Here is a 13422-nt window from a genome sequence, read left to right as displayed (position 1 = left end):
TTAAAAATTGAAAAAAAATTTCAAAGGTACAAGAGCGCATGATTTGAATTTTAGCCGTTTTGGCTTTCAAAAATTTTTTTGAAATTTTGAAATTCAAAATAAGTCTCCCCTACTCGTAAGAAAAAAATTATGCCCTTTTTGTAACGCAAAATAATTAATTATGACTTTAATCACTTAATTTTTTTTTTTTTAATCCAATAATTTAGAAACTACTAAAATTCTTTACATATTTTCATTACTCGATGTAACAAAAATCGTAGGAGGTTTTAGTTTATTCACGTTATCAATTCATTTATTTTTATTTAATGAAAATATCACATTAACCAGATAACAAAATGAAAAAATTACAATACGAAAAGGCGAATTACATTTTTTATGGAATTTGTAACGAAACTATGGATTTTAGAAAAAAATGTTTTAAATAAAAACTGTAGGAACTTTAATTTTCTACAAAAAAGATCTGATGGCTTATTGACGTATCTCTAATAGTTTAGAAGTTACAGGGAATAAACCCGGGATCGCTTAATTTAAAAATATAGCTAAATTTATTTTTTTACTTCAAATAGCAATTGCGTTGAAACAATTGGATGTAAGTGAAAATGCAATGAGACCTTTTTTGTAGAGAATTTTATTAGCTACCAAATTGTAGATAGACATTTTTGTGGTATCTGTAATAGTTTAGCCAGAATTTCGATTATTTCACAATAACTTTTAGATGTTAATTTTAGTAAATAATAAAATAGAAAAAAATTATCAAAAATTTAAATTTATGCTCAGCGAAGCGAGCGAGAGTTCCGCTGTCTTTTACAATGATTTGATTTTTTATGCATTTAATTTAATTTAAATATACGAAATTTGATAAAGACAGAAGTACTGTATAGATTACTTTAAAAGAGTTCAATGAACTTTATTGTCATGAAAATGTGATCAGAATGAAAAAATATAAACGATCGATTTATCGATTGATATATTTCATAAAAGGACTAATAATCTAATAAAGTCAAGAGGTACAAAAGAAAAGGATATAGAGGGAAAGAAAAATGAGACAATTTTTCTAAAAGGAATTGAAAAGGCTTCCGCAACTTTGAAATAACGTTAAAGACATTATATTAGTTGACCCAAATATCCTTTTACTTGTATTGGATTCATTCTTCCATATTTTATATGTTTTTTTTATTGGCACAGAATAACTGGAGCAATCTTTAACAGGATAAAGGACATTTAACATTTACACTCTTAGATAAAAATGACAGATATTTTTTTTTTTTATTGGTCTAATATTTTAGTAAAAACAGTACTTTTGTAAAATCAAACAAGCGATAATTGATGCCTGATTAGACACAATGTTATTCTTTTGACTAGTCTGGCAAATAAGCAAGAACTAAAGTTGTAAAAAAACATAGAAAAAAACTATAGCTCATAAATCAATATATATATTAAGGAAAAAAAAATTTTCTTTGAATCATTGTATTTTCATGTACCCAAAGACTGAAACGTTTTTTGAGCAACGAAAATAAAGAAAATTTGCATATATGTAAGAAAACTATAAATTCAACTTCTGGTTTATAAACAATTTGACCAATAATATTTTTCTATTAAAGTTTTTGCTATAAAAAAAATTGTAAGGAATAAGAAAAATATAATGATTTAGAATTTTTATTGAAAATCAAAATACCACCTGCGCTTTATAAATAAAGCAGACAAATATCAAAGACAATAAAAATAATAGTGTAAATAATTCAAAAGTTAATAAATATATGAATTTGGAAATAAAAAACAACGACTGAAAATATATATTTACTCAAATAATTTTTTTAACAGTAAAAATAAAAAAAAAGAATGAATGAACAATATGGGAAAAAAGAATTATTTCAGTCATCTTATAAAAGTTATTCGTTTACGTTCAAAATAATAAGAAAGCTCTTTTGTTTGTTTAATAATTCATGTATTTATTACATCAAATTATTTTTTTCTAACAATTACATTTTTTAATGTATGTTAATTTAAATAACTTTAATTTTTCATTCACTGATTGCCTGTAAATAAATTAAGAATAAATTTTGAATCACTACTTTTTTTATTGACAAAAAAAAGATATTAATACTTACAATCTGGATTTAGGCATGGTTCTTCAGGAGAACGTTTTTTAACTCGTGCTACAGCATTTACTCCTATCACATATATAAAATAAAATAATATAGTTACTGACCGTGAATTAAAATTTATAATTAATTAGACAAATGAATATTCGCAATTACAAGTAGTAAAAATAAATTTATCAATTATTATATGAAAACAGTTTAAACTTACCAGTATACTGCGAGAGGTTCGATTTGAAATAGATAATTTGAGTGTTCAACTTGGCCGATTTAAATAGTCATTTCAAATTGTGTGTATGTGTGTGTAGATAATGAAAATAATTATTGGATAGATGTGTGCTAAGGTTAAAACGAACCAGGAACATATTAAGTGTTATTATTTATCAACTCATCACGTGGACAAGGATAATTGTTAGACTTAGTAAAATAGTCGTCGAAAACAAGGAGACCTTGCAGTTTAACGTTAGAAATATTCAAACCACACTAAATAAATTTTTTTTTTTCTATTACAATAAAACGAGCGATAATTTTAACCACATTAAACGAAATTTTGTTCTTTTGACTCGTTTGTCTAGCAAATAAGTAAAAACCAAAGTTGTTATAGAAATTTTGAAAACAACTACAGCTTATGAATCGATATCTTTATATATATATATATATATATATATATATATATATATAATATGTAACAAAAGCGAGGGTAAAAAGATAATATTTTTCTTAAAATAATACGGGTTTCACCCTAGTATGCTATTAATATCTTATTAATATAAATAATATATTTAGTATATTTATCATCCAAAAAAACATTTAATTTTAATTAAATAAAAAATTTATTTATAGAAAATAAAAGATAAAATTAATGGTATAAATAATTAGTAAAGGGTTACGATAATTAAATTATATAGTTATATTTTAGTAAAAAATATATATATATATACATATTTTTGGAGTCAGTTATGAATTTTTCTTGGGTTTTAAATAAACTGCGCGGTCGGGTGTATGTGCGTGACATAACACAGAAAATGACGCCCTGGTATGCCGCGTCCGCGTGTCTTTGACAAACTATAATATAAAGCAAATTGTGTACTATGTGTTCTTTTAACCCATACTACTTGCTGTATAATTCAATACTTAACTACACACACTATTATTAGCACATAGATGGCACGTGGTCATGTCCCTGCCAATGTCAATGAGCCAATGACTCACGTGCATGATGTCTGATGTGTCTTGACCCTTTTTTACTTTTTCATCATTTTTTTATTCATTTTCCTCATCTTTATTATTATACACTTATTTTTTAACTTTAAACCCATTAAATTTATTGGTTTTTTAACATTGACCCCTGAGTTATGACTCACGATGCCAATTTATTCAAGATTTTTTTTTTCTTTTTTTTTTTTTTAATTCTATACTCGTTTCTTTTATTATATAATTTATCTAACATGAAAAATATGGTGTTGTTTATTGTTGGTCTTAAAAATTGTAATTTAACCTTTGCGTGATTAGAAAGTACTTAAATATTTTATATTTTAAATAAAAGTATAAAAATAAAATATAGGAGGGAATTCAAATAAGAATAGAATCCCAATGCTATTTATTTTTTATTTTTACCGCAAGATTTTTTAAATTTTACAACTTGTCACCACAGTGACGTTTAAATTATCACAATGTTGACTGAGGAACTGACGAATATATCGATTGATATATTCCATAAAAGGACTAATAATCTAATAAAGTCAAGAGGTACAAAAGAAAAGGATATAGAGGGAAAGAAAAATAAGACAATTTTTCTAAAAGGTATTGAAGAGGCTTCCGCAACTTTGAAATAACGTTAAAGACATTATATTAGTTGACCCAAATATCCTTTTTACTTGTATGGGACTCATTCTTCCATGTTTTATTTTTTTCTTTATTGGCACAGAATAACTAGAGCAATCTTTAAGAGGATAAAGGGCATTTAACATTTACACTCTTAGATAAAAATGACAGATAATTTTTTTTTTGGTTTCATATTTTAGTAAAAACTGTACTTTTGGAAAATCAAACAAGCGATAATTGAAGGTTGATTAGACACAATGTTATTCTTTTGACTAGTCTGGCGAATAATCAGGAACCAAAGTTGTAAAGAAACATAGAAAAAAACTATAGCTCATAAATCAATATATATATATATATTGAAAAAAAAAAGTTTCTGTTTTGAATCATTGCATTTTCATGTATCCAAAGACTGAAACGTTTTTTGAGCAACGAAAATTAAGAAAATTTGCATATATGTAAGAAAACTATGAATTCAACTTCTGGTTTATAAATAATTTGATCTATAACATTTTTCTATTAAAGTTTTTGCTATAAAAATATTGTGACGAATAAGAAAAATATAATGATTTAGAATTTTTATTGAAAATCAAAATACCACCTGCGCTTTATAAATAAAGCAGACAAATATCAAAGACAATAAAAATAATAGTGTAAATAATTCAAAAGTTAATAAATATATGAATTTGGAAATAAAAAACAACGACTGAAAATATATATTTACTCAAATAATGTTTTTAACAGTAAAAATAAAAAAAAAAGAACTAATGAACAATATGGGAAAAAAGAATTATTTCCGTCATCTTATAAAAGTTATTCGTTTATGTTCAAAATAATAAGAAAGCTCTTTTGTTTGTTTAATAATTCATGTATTTATTACATCAAATTATTTTTTTCTAACTATTACATTTTTTAATGTATGTTAATTTCAATAACTTTAATTTTTCATTCACTGATTGCCTGTAAATAAATTAAGAATGAATTTTGAATCACTCCTTTTTTTATTGACAAAAAAAAGATATTAATACTTACAATCTGGATTTGGGCATGGTTCTTCAGGAGAACGTTTTTTAACTCGTGCTACAGCATTTACTCCTATCACATATATAAAATAAAATAATATAGTTACTGACCGTGAATATAAATTTGAATATAAAAAGTACAATTCTCGACGCGCATTTTATGAAAAAAAAAATATTACGACTACATTTTAATTATACTTTGTAGTTAAACGTACGTGAAAAAATTTGTCAATAATTTTTTTATTTTTATTAAATATAACAAGTATGGACGAAAATTTGGGTAGTTTTTATCAGGCACATGTATAACTTTTTGTTTCCAATGTGTACTTATAATTGTATTTATAAATTACCTGTATTGTACCCAATAGTCAGCATTACGACGAAAAATACTAAGTAGTGGAAAATCTTCATGATTGCTGAATCATTTGATGATACTGAAAACAATTATAAAAATATTTTTGGTACTTGTTAATTTTGAAAAATATAAATTTATAATTAATTAGACAATTGAATATTCGCAATTACAAGTAGTAGAAATAAATTTATCAATTATTATATGAAAACAGTTTAAACTTACCAGTATACTGCGAGAGTTTCGATTTGAAAATGATAATTTTAGTGTCCAACTTGGCAGGTTTTTATAGTCATTTCAAATTGTGTGTAAGTGTCTGTGGATAACGAAAATAATTATTGTATAGATGTGTGCTAAGGTTAAAACAAACGAAGAACATATTGAGTGTTATTATTTATCAACTCATCACGTGGACAAGAATAATTGTTAGACTTGATAAAATAGTCGTCGAAAACAAGGAGGCCTTGCAGTTTAACGTTAGAAATATTCAAACCACACTAAATAAATTTTTTTCTCTATTACAATGAAACGAGCGGCAATTTTAACCACATTAAACGAAATTTTGTTCTTTCGACTCGTTTGTCTTGCAAATGAATAAAAACCAAAGTTGTTATAAAAAATTTAAGAAAAACTACAGCTTATGAATCGATATCTTTATATATATACATATAATATGTAACAAAAGCGAGGGTAAAAAGATAATATTTTATTAAAACGAATACGGGTTTCACCCTAACGAATGCTATTAATGTCTTATTAATATAAATAATATAATTAGTATATTTATCATCCAAAAAAATATTTAATTTTAATTAAATAAGAAATTTATTTATAGAAAACAAAAGATAAAATTAATGGTATAAATAATTGGTAAAGGGTTACGATAATTTAATTATATAGTTATATTTTAGTAATATATATATATATATATATATATTTTTTTTTTTTGGAGTCAGTAATGAATTTTTCTTGGGTTTTAAATAAACTGCGCGGTCGGGTGTATGTGCGTGACATAACACAGAGAATGACGCCCTGGTATGCCCGCGTCCGCGTGTCTTTGACAAACTATAATATAAAGCAAATTGTGTACTATGTGTTCTTTTAACCCATACTACTTGCTGTATAATTCAATACTTAACAACACACACCATTATTAGCACATATATGCGAGTGGTCATGTCGCTGCCCATGTCAATGAGCCAATGACTCACGTGCATGATGTCTGATGTATCTTGACACTTTTTTACATTTTCATCATTTTTTTATTCATTTTCCTCATCTTTATTATTATACACTTATTTTTTAACTTTAAACCCATTAAATTTATTGGTTTTTTAACATTGACCCCTGAGTTATGACTCACGATACCAATTTATTCAAGATTTTTTTTTCTTTTTTTTTTTTTTTTAATTCTATACTCGTTTCTTTTATTATATAATTTATCTAACATGAAAAATTTTTTGTTGTTTATTGTTGGTCTTAAGAATTGTAATCTAACCTTTGCGTGATTAGAAAGTACTTAAATATTTTATATTTTAAATAAAAGTATAAAAATAAAATATAGGAGGGAATTCAAATAAGAATAGAATCCCAATGCTGTTTGTTTTTTATTTTTACCGCAAGATTTTTTAAATTTGACAACTTGTCACCACAGTGACGTTTAAATTATCATAATGTTGACTGATGAACCTGACATTTAAAAATTTACTAAGTTAACATAAAATAGATCAAATATTTGAGGAATTTTCGTCTTTGTTTTAGTAATTAGTCATACGTTATAGTCCATATTAATTACTTATGCAGACAAAGCAACTGTGGGATAAAAACATCCCAGGGGATGGTTGTCTGGTATGTCGGACTATGAAACTTACATTTTCATCTAGTAAATATACCTCTGATTGATGTTATCTCATAATTTCTGGTTTAACAGGATCCATTCTGTTCTACTTAACCCGTCATATGCATATGCATTTATAATGAGATAGTAGCAGATTTTTTTATAATCATATGAGAATTGCAGACTAAAAAATTTGCGAAGTGAACACGGATTAAATCCGGAGTTAATACGGACTCGATGATTATTCATTCAATTCCCTCGGAGTGAAATTTACTCTGAATCAGAGTAAATTAGAATTTAAATGAATCTGTAATCACTCTGGTGGATGATCCTGAAGTTAGCAGACAATTAAAAATTTTTGAATTTTTTTTTCGGGGATTCCACGGTTTCCGTGGCGCCGCCAAATGACCGCGAATTCATATAGAATTCAACAAAATAAGACTTTTTTAAAGAATAAAATTTTTCGATATTTTGCTTAGTTTTCAAGAGAAATGGATTTTGGGAAAAATTTGATTCTTTAGAAAAAGTGAAAAATTTCATAGATTTTAATATTTTAATTTTTTTTGTATTTTTTTCCGAAAACTACATTTAAAGATAAAAATTTAAAAAGAAAAAAAAACGTCTGAATTAGTCCATTTTTGAAAAAGTTACAGCTATTTGAAAAAAAGTCGTTATTTCGTCAAGTTCTACAAGAATTCACGGTCATTTGACGGCGCCAGGATGTCTCTAGCATTCAGAGAAGTCTTCTATAATACTTCGAACACATAAAAGTAAAGTAAAAAAATTTCTGTAAGACTTCTCTAGGATTTCTCTAGGATTTGTCTAGGATTCTCAGAGAAATGAATTTTTTGCCAGGATACCGTAAACTTCCCTTTTTTTCAGTAAATAAATTACAAAAAAATAAAAACTAAAAATATGCACATGTAGAAAATTTAAAAAACTACAGGTGCAATTTTTTCAAATATTTTTTTTTTATAATTTATTGTTTAAAAAAAAAGTCCAAAAATTTTGTATTTACTCCGAATGCCAAGTGATTTTATTATTGACTCCGAAATTTCGAGTCACGGATTGAAATTTGATTTAAATAAAATCCATAATCACTCCTTTTTTTTTCAGTGTAAAAATACATTTTTTTTTTTTAATTACATACTTTTAAAAATTTTTAAAATAATAAATTTTTTAAATTAAAAATATACGCAACATAATGATATTTTTATATCAAGTAATTTAGATACTTATAAAAATTAAATATAAAAATAATTATCTTATATATAATAGGAAGTACTTTGTATTATAATATAGTAGACAGTACTTGACATAGAATATCGAGTAAGGAAGTCGATAGTTAACGATAGCAGGTTGTGTTACGCAAAAGAGAATTGGTGTCTGGTTACATGGCCATGGTTTCCCCTCTTCGGTATTACACCATACTTCACATTCTTTTCTCTTCTCCGTTAACAATATCGTTACTTTCAGTATAACATACAATTCGCTACTTAAAAAAAATATATATATATATATATATATATATATATATATATATATATATATATATATATATATATATATATATATATATATATATATATATATATATATATATATATATATATATATATTTAAAAAAACGAGAAGCTTTAAATAAAAAAAAAATTCAATAGTCTTGTCTATCCCCTTAAACTTTTTATTATTTTTCTTTCGTATATAGAATTCATTATATATATTATAAAAGATAAGATGCTTTGATTAAAAGTCAATATTGTAAAACTGCATTAAAATTAAATTTCCATTAGTGGGTTGCCATGTACGAGTTTCTGTAAAGACTTTTTATACTTTTGTCTTTAACTGCCTTTTCCTATTATTTACTATTTTCTCATATCTGCCTTTTTGTCTATTGTCTGTTTTTACGCTAAAGAAAGGAAGTTTGCCATTTTCATTTCCTGTTTTTTTTTTTTTTTTTTTTTTGACTCCTTACATATTTTTTGCGGACTGTCTTACTGCTAGGAAAACCCAAGAAAATTTGATCGAGTACAGATGGCCCTCTGTGACGATTTTCTGAAACAGAGACCTTGGTCATGGTGGAAAAAATTCCGTCCATACAATTTCGGTCGTTAAAATAAAATTACTTTATAAATTACAGTAAATAATGATAAATATAAAAATATATTTTTAAAAGTAGGCATTGAAATAAAAATACAATGAAATAAATGTGTTTTTATTTACACTTTTATGTTCTGTCGCTGAAAGCACATTTAGCTTGAGCTTTTAAGATTTCTCAACCATCTGACCTATTAACGTGAAGTCTTTAAAGTTTTAATAATAATTAAATTCATATAAATTATTATTTCATATATTCGAAAAATAAAATAATAAACTCTTTTAGCAATAAAAATTTAATTAAAGTTTTTAAGTAAATATTGCGCTTGATAACTTTTAATTAAACATGTATGTACACTGTAAAAAAAAATTTTGTAAACATTTACCCAAAACTGTGTGTTAGAACGACATTTTACACAAATTTTTATGTGGTTTCAATCTTATTCATTTGTGTAAAAAGAAATAATACTAAACAATGTTATAAGTAACCCAAAAAACCCGGGTCAAAAAATCAAATTAATTTTGGCGTAATTTGAAAATTTGAAAATAGTGCAAGTCTAGTATGACAAAAGCAAGTAAAGTTTAAGTTATTATTTTTTAAAAAATGAAAAACATGTTTTAAGATATGAAAAAACTTTTGGTTTTGACAAAATTGTCTTAGTTGGTACCGATTTACGTCAACTCAGTTAATTTAAAGTCACTTTGTCTTGAATTTGACAGTTGATCTAAATTTACATCAAATCCAAGTCAAAATTCACTTGAATTTGACAGTTGACTTAAATTTAAGTTAAATCCAAGTCAAAATTGACTTGAATTTGACTTAATTGACAAACTTTTAAGTCACAAAAATCATATTAAAATTCAAAAAAGTAAGTGTAGCCAAAATTAAGTTAACTAAGTCATATGTAAGTCAAAAAAATTATACACAATTGAAAAATTTAACACAAATCACATGTCCCAAACGGTCCACTCAATTTTTTGTGTTAATTTGACTCATTATACTTGCGTCAAACAATAATACAGGTTCAAAACTTGTTGAGATCAGATCACATTAAACTTAAGTTAAATTTACACTGAATGGTATAATAATTGACAGCAAATATTTAACCATTGAATTTGTATACACAAGAACACAAAATTTTCAACTGTGTAGCAGTCAAAAAAGTCAAAATCAGGTTAATTTTTTGATCCGGGATGTCAATATTCTTTGTTACCGGTTCTAAAACTTTTATACATTCAAATGTTATCAACACATCTAAAGTGTTAATTTAACATTTAAAAAATGTTAACACTTTTTTGGACAATAACATAGAATAAATGTTACTTTTGATTTAATTCAAATTTTTTCGTGTTCAAAATTTCTTGAAAACAATACAAAAACGATGCGTTAAATCAACACACAAAAATATTAAATATTCAACATAAAATTTTTAACAAACAGTTTTCGGTACACAAACACGAAAATTTTTTTGCTCTGTAAATATTGGAAAAATATTTCTTTAATTAAATTGGATAAAAATATATAATTGTATATTTAAGTGAACAATGTCAATGTTAGGTAGCTATAAATACTATTGGCAAGTAGCGAGCAAAGTAGAAAGAGAAAGATGAATAAATAAGAGAAAAAGCTCATGAAAAAGATTGAGGACACGTCAGTGTAACGCGGTAATTCAATAGATACTATACGACGCAATTTATTTGTTTATTTATATGCTGATCAGTAACATTATATCATAAGTATATTTGTTTACTTTTTTTTTAAATTTTTTTATTGTTTACGAGTTTATTATGTCTATTTTTTCATTATGTAAAAGCTGCTGCTGCAATTACAATTCATCTAAAAATGATAAATTTGATTATGTTACGTATTTACCACTTGCGGATGAGGTATTTTATTATAATAAATAATAAATTTACAATTTATTGTGGGATAAAAAATTAGTTTTGTTCATAATAGCAACTTAAATTAATTAATAACATTTTTTTATTAACTTTTCTAATTATAAAGTTGGAATGTAATTAAACGAGTGAGTACAAAAATTTATTTTTAGTTCGTTTTATTTCATTTAAACCAAAATTATTTAATTAAAAATTTAACTTCTGGGTTTTTACGGAGTTTAATATTTTATGAAATTGTTTACTATTTTTTAATTATTTGTTTTTAATAAATAAATTAAGAATTGAAAATATTACTGGTAAATTTTAAAATTTTAATTTTTTAAAAAATTCGAGTTTTGGGTGACTCTTTTTTAATGAATTTAATTACTACTTCATATTTCTTTGAATTTTTTCAACGACAATGCATCATAAGAAACGATAAATGCTCATATTGTTGACAGATATTCCTAAAACAAACATATTTATGGGATACTTTTGATAACAGTAGTCACACAGTGTCCATGATCTGAAACCTACACTGTGAATAATTCCCATTAAATTTTACTATGGGTGCATTGTAACCCCGGACCATAAGAAAACTGATATAAAATTTACAAGTGTCCCATAGTAAACGTTTGCGCATAGGTCCCAATTATGTCGTCTGCGCATACCGTTTACTATGGGATACTTGTAAATTTTGTACCAGTTTTCTTATGGTCTGGGGTTACAATACGCCCATAGTAAAATTTGTTGGAAATTTTTCACAGTGTAGGTGTAAAAATTTTTTACACCAAAAAATCCTTTTTTTTCTGTGTACTTTTGAGATACGGGCCTCAAGATAACAATTTTTTTTCTACTATTCCTGAGTTCCCTTTTTTCTACTATTTCGGGGTTTTCTCCTCGAGAATAAGTCAAAACAATCAATAAATGTTCATATTATTGCCAGTTATTCCTAAAACCAACGTAATTATGGGTATTATCGACTAACCTCGATTACAATAATCATATAAAGTATCTATAGTCCGAAACAGTCCGTATCTCCGAGATATGGAACTCAAGAAATAAATTTTTTTCTACATTTTTTGAGTTTCTTCCGTGACAATGCGTCATAAGAAACGATAAATGTTTATACTATTGACAGATATTCCTCAAACAAACATAGTTTTGGCTGCTGGATTTATATCCACATATAGGAATCTGGACTAGATTTCCATATAGATTCTTGATAGGGTAATAAATTAATTAATATTATATTAAAAATTATTCATATAATTTAGCACTAAATATACAGACAATTTAAATTTTATAGTCTATTTATTGTCCCAAGCAATTTAATTATAAAACCAATTTGATGGATCAATTGATTCCAATACGCAAGATCAAAAACCATCAATACATTGTTCTATTAGACATAACATCCCATAAACCAGTATCTTAGTTATATTATATCATATAATATATATTGTACACACATATATTATATGCAATAGCTTATTACGGGTCACGGGTCGTAATCACGCGTGGCATATTGTCACTGGGCGTGACGACGCAATTTTGCGGCTCGGTGACCTCACATATATATTAGACGATACCATAACCGTGTAACTAAACGAAACGTTTTGTATATAGTATTTATTTGGTAAAAATTTCTTCAGCTCATAATATACCCAATTATGTAGTATATTATCTTCTCAGCATTGTCTCTCCCTAATTTATCTGTTAGCTTAAATATAGTAAATCAAACTAATTAATTATCTTCAATTGCTTATTGCAATTAACTCTATATAGTTTTAGTTCATTACTGACAAATAAATTACAAGTCTGATTAAATTTCTCTGGGTATTAAAATTTTATTTTATTATTCTGACCTTTAGAAAAATTATTTTATCCAATTAGACACTTTATTAGAACTAATTAGCTCTTTTATTAAATTTAATGCTTTTTTTGGAGTCTATAAAATTATTTAAGTTCAGTTGTGGAAAAAGACTCCAGTAGTTTCCGTGTAAATAAATTAAAAAAAAAAATCGACTTGTAGAATTTCTGAATTTGAGCGAAACTACAACTGAAAATTGAACTTTTCCTAACTTTTGGTGTTTAATAGTAAATTAATAGTAATAGTAAAATAATTTATTAAGAATTTTATGCAGCTGAATTTTGAGTTAATTGAAAATTCTTTTGAATCAAATGAATTAATTAAAATCTCAGGCTTAAATTTCGTCCACGTAAAATTCTAAATAAATTATATTTTTTATTATTAAAATCGAAATGCAACTTCAAGTTCTTATATTGAAACTGTTTTTTAAAATTACATTTTTA

General features: G+C 25.4%; 1 protein-coding gene and 1 long non-coding RNA gene across 6 annotated transcripts in view; one reads left to right on the top strand and one right to left on the bottom strand.

The window, feature by feature from the left end:
* LOC103579357 (PH and SEC7 domain-containing protein) overlaps positions 1-13422 on the top strand; it is a 54093-nt gene that overhangs the window by 18489 nt on the left and 22182 nt on the right. The window lies entirely within an intron of this gene.
* On the bottom strand, positions 4773-5637 carry LOC128667763 (uncharacterized). Its single transcript, XR_008403717.1, has 4 exons — positions 5520-5637; positions 5293-5376; positions 4953-5015; positions 4773-4880 (listed from the first exon to the last, which is right to left on the bottom strand). It is a non-coding gene; the product is annotated as an uncharacterized LOC128667763 (long non-coding RNA).

This window comes from Microplitis demolitor, chromosome 5 (assembly GCF_026212275.2).
Source record: "Microplitis demolitor isolate Queensland-Clemson2020A chromosome 5, iyMicDemo2.1a, whole genome shotgun sequence".
NCBI classification, from domain to species: domain Eukaryota; kingdom Metazoa; phylum Arthropoda; class Insecta; order Hymenoptera; family Braconidae; genus Microplitis; species Microplitis demolitor.
Note: the sequence above shows the minus strand (reverse complement) of the source record. Positions and strands in the feature narration are given on the sequence as shown.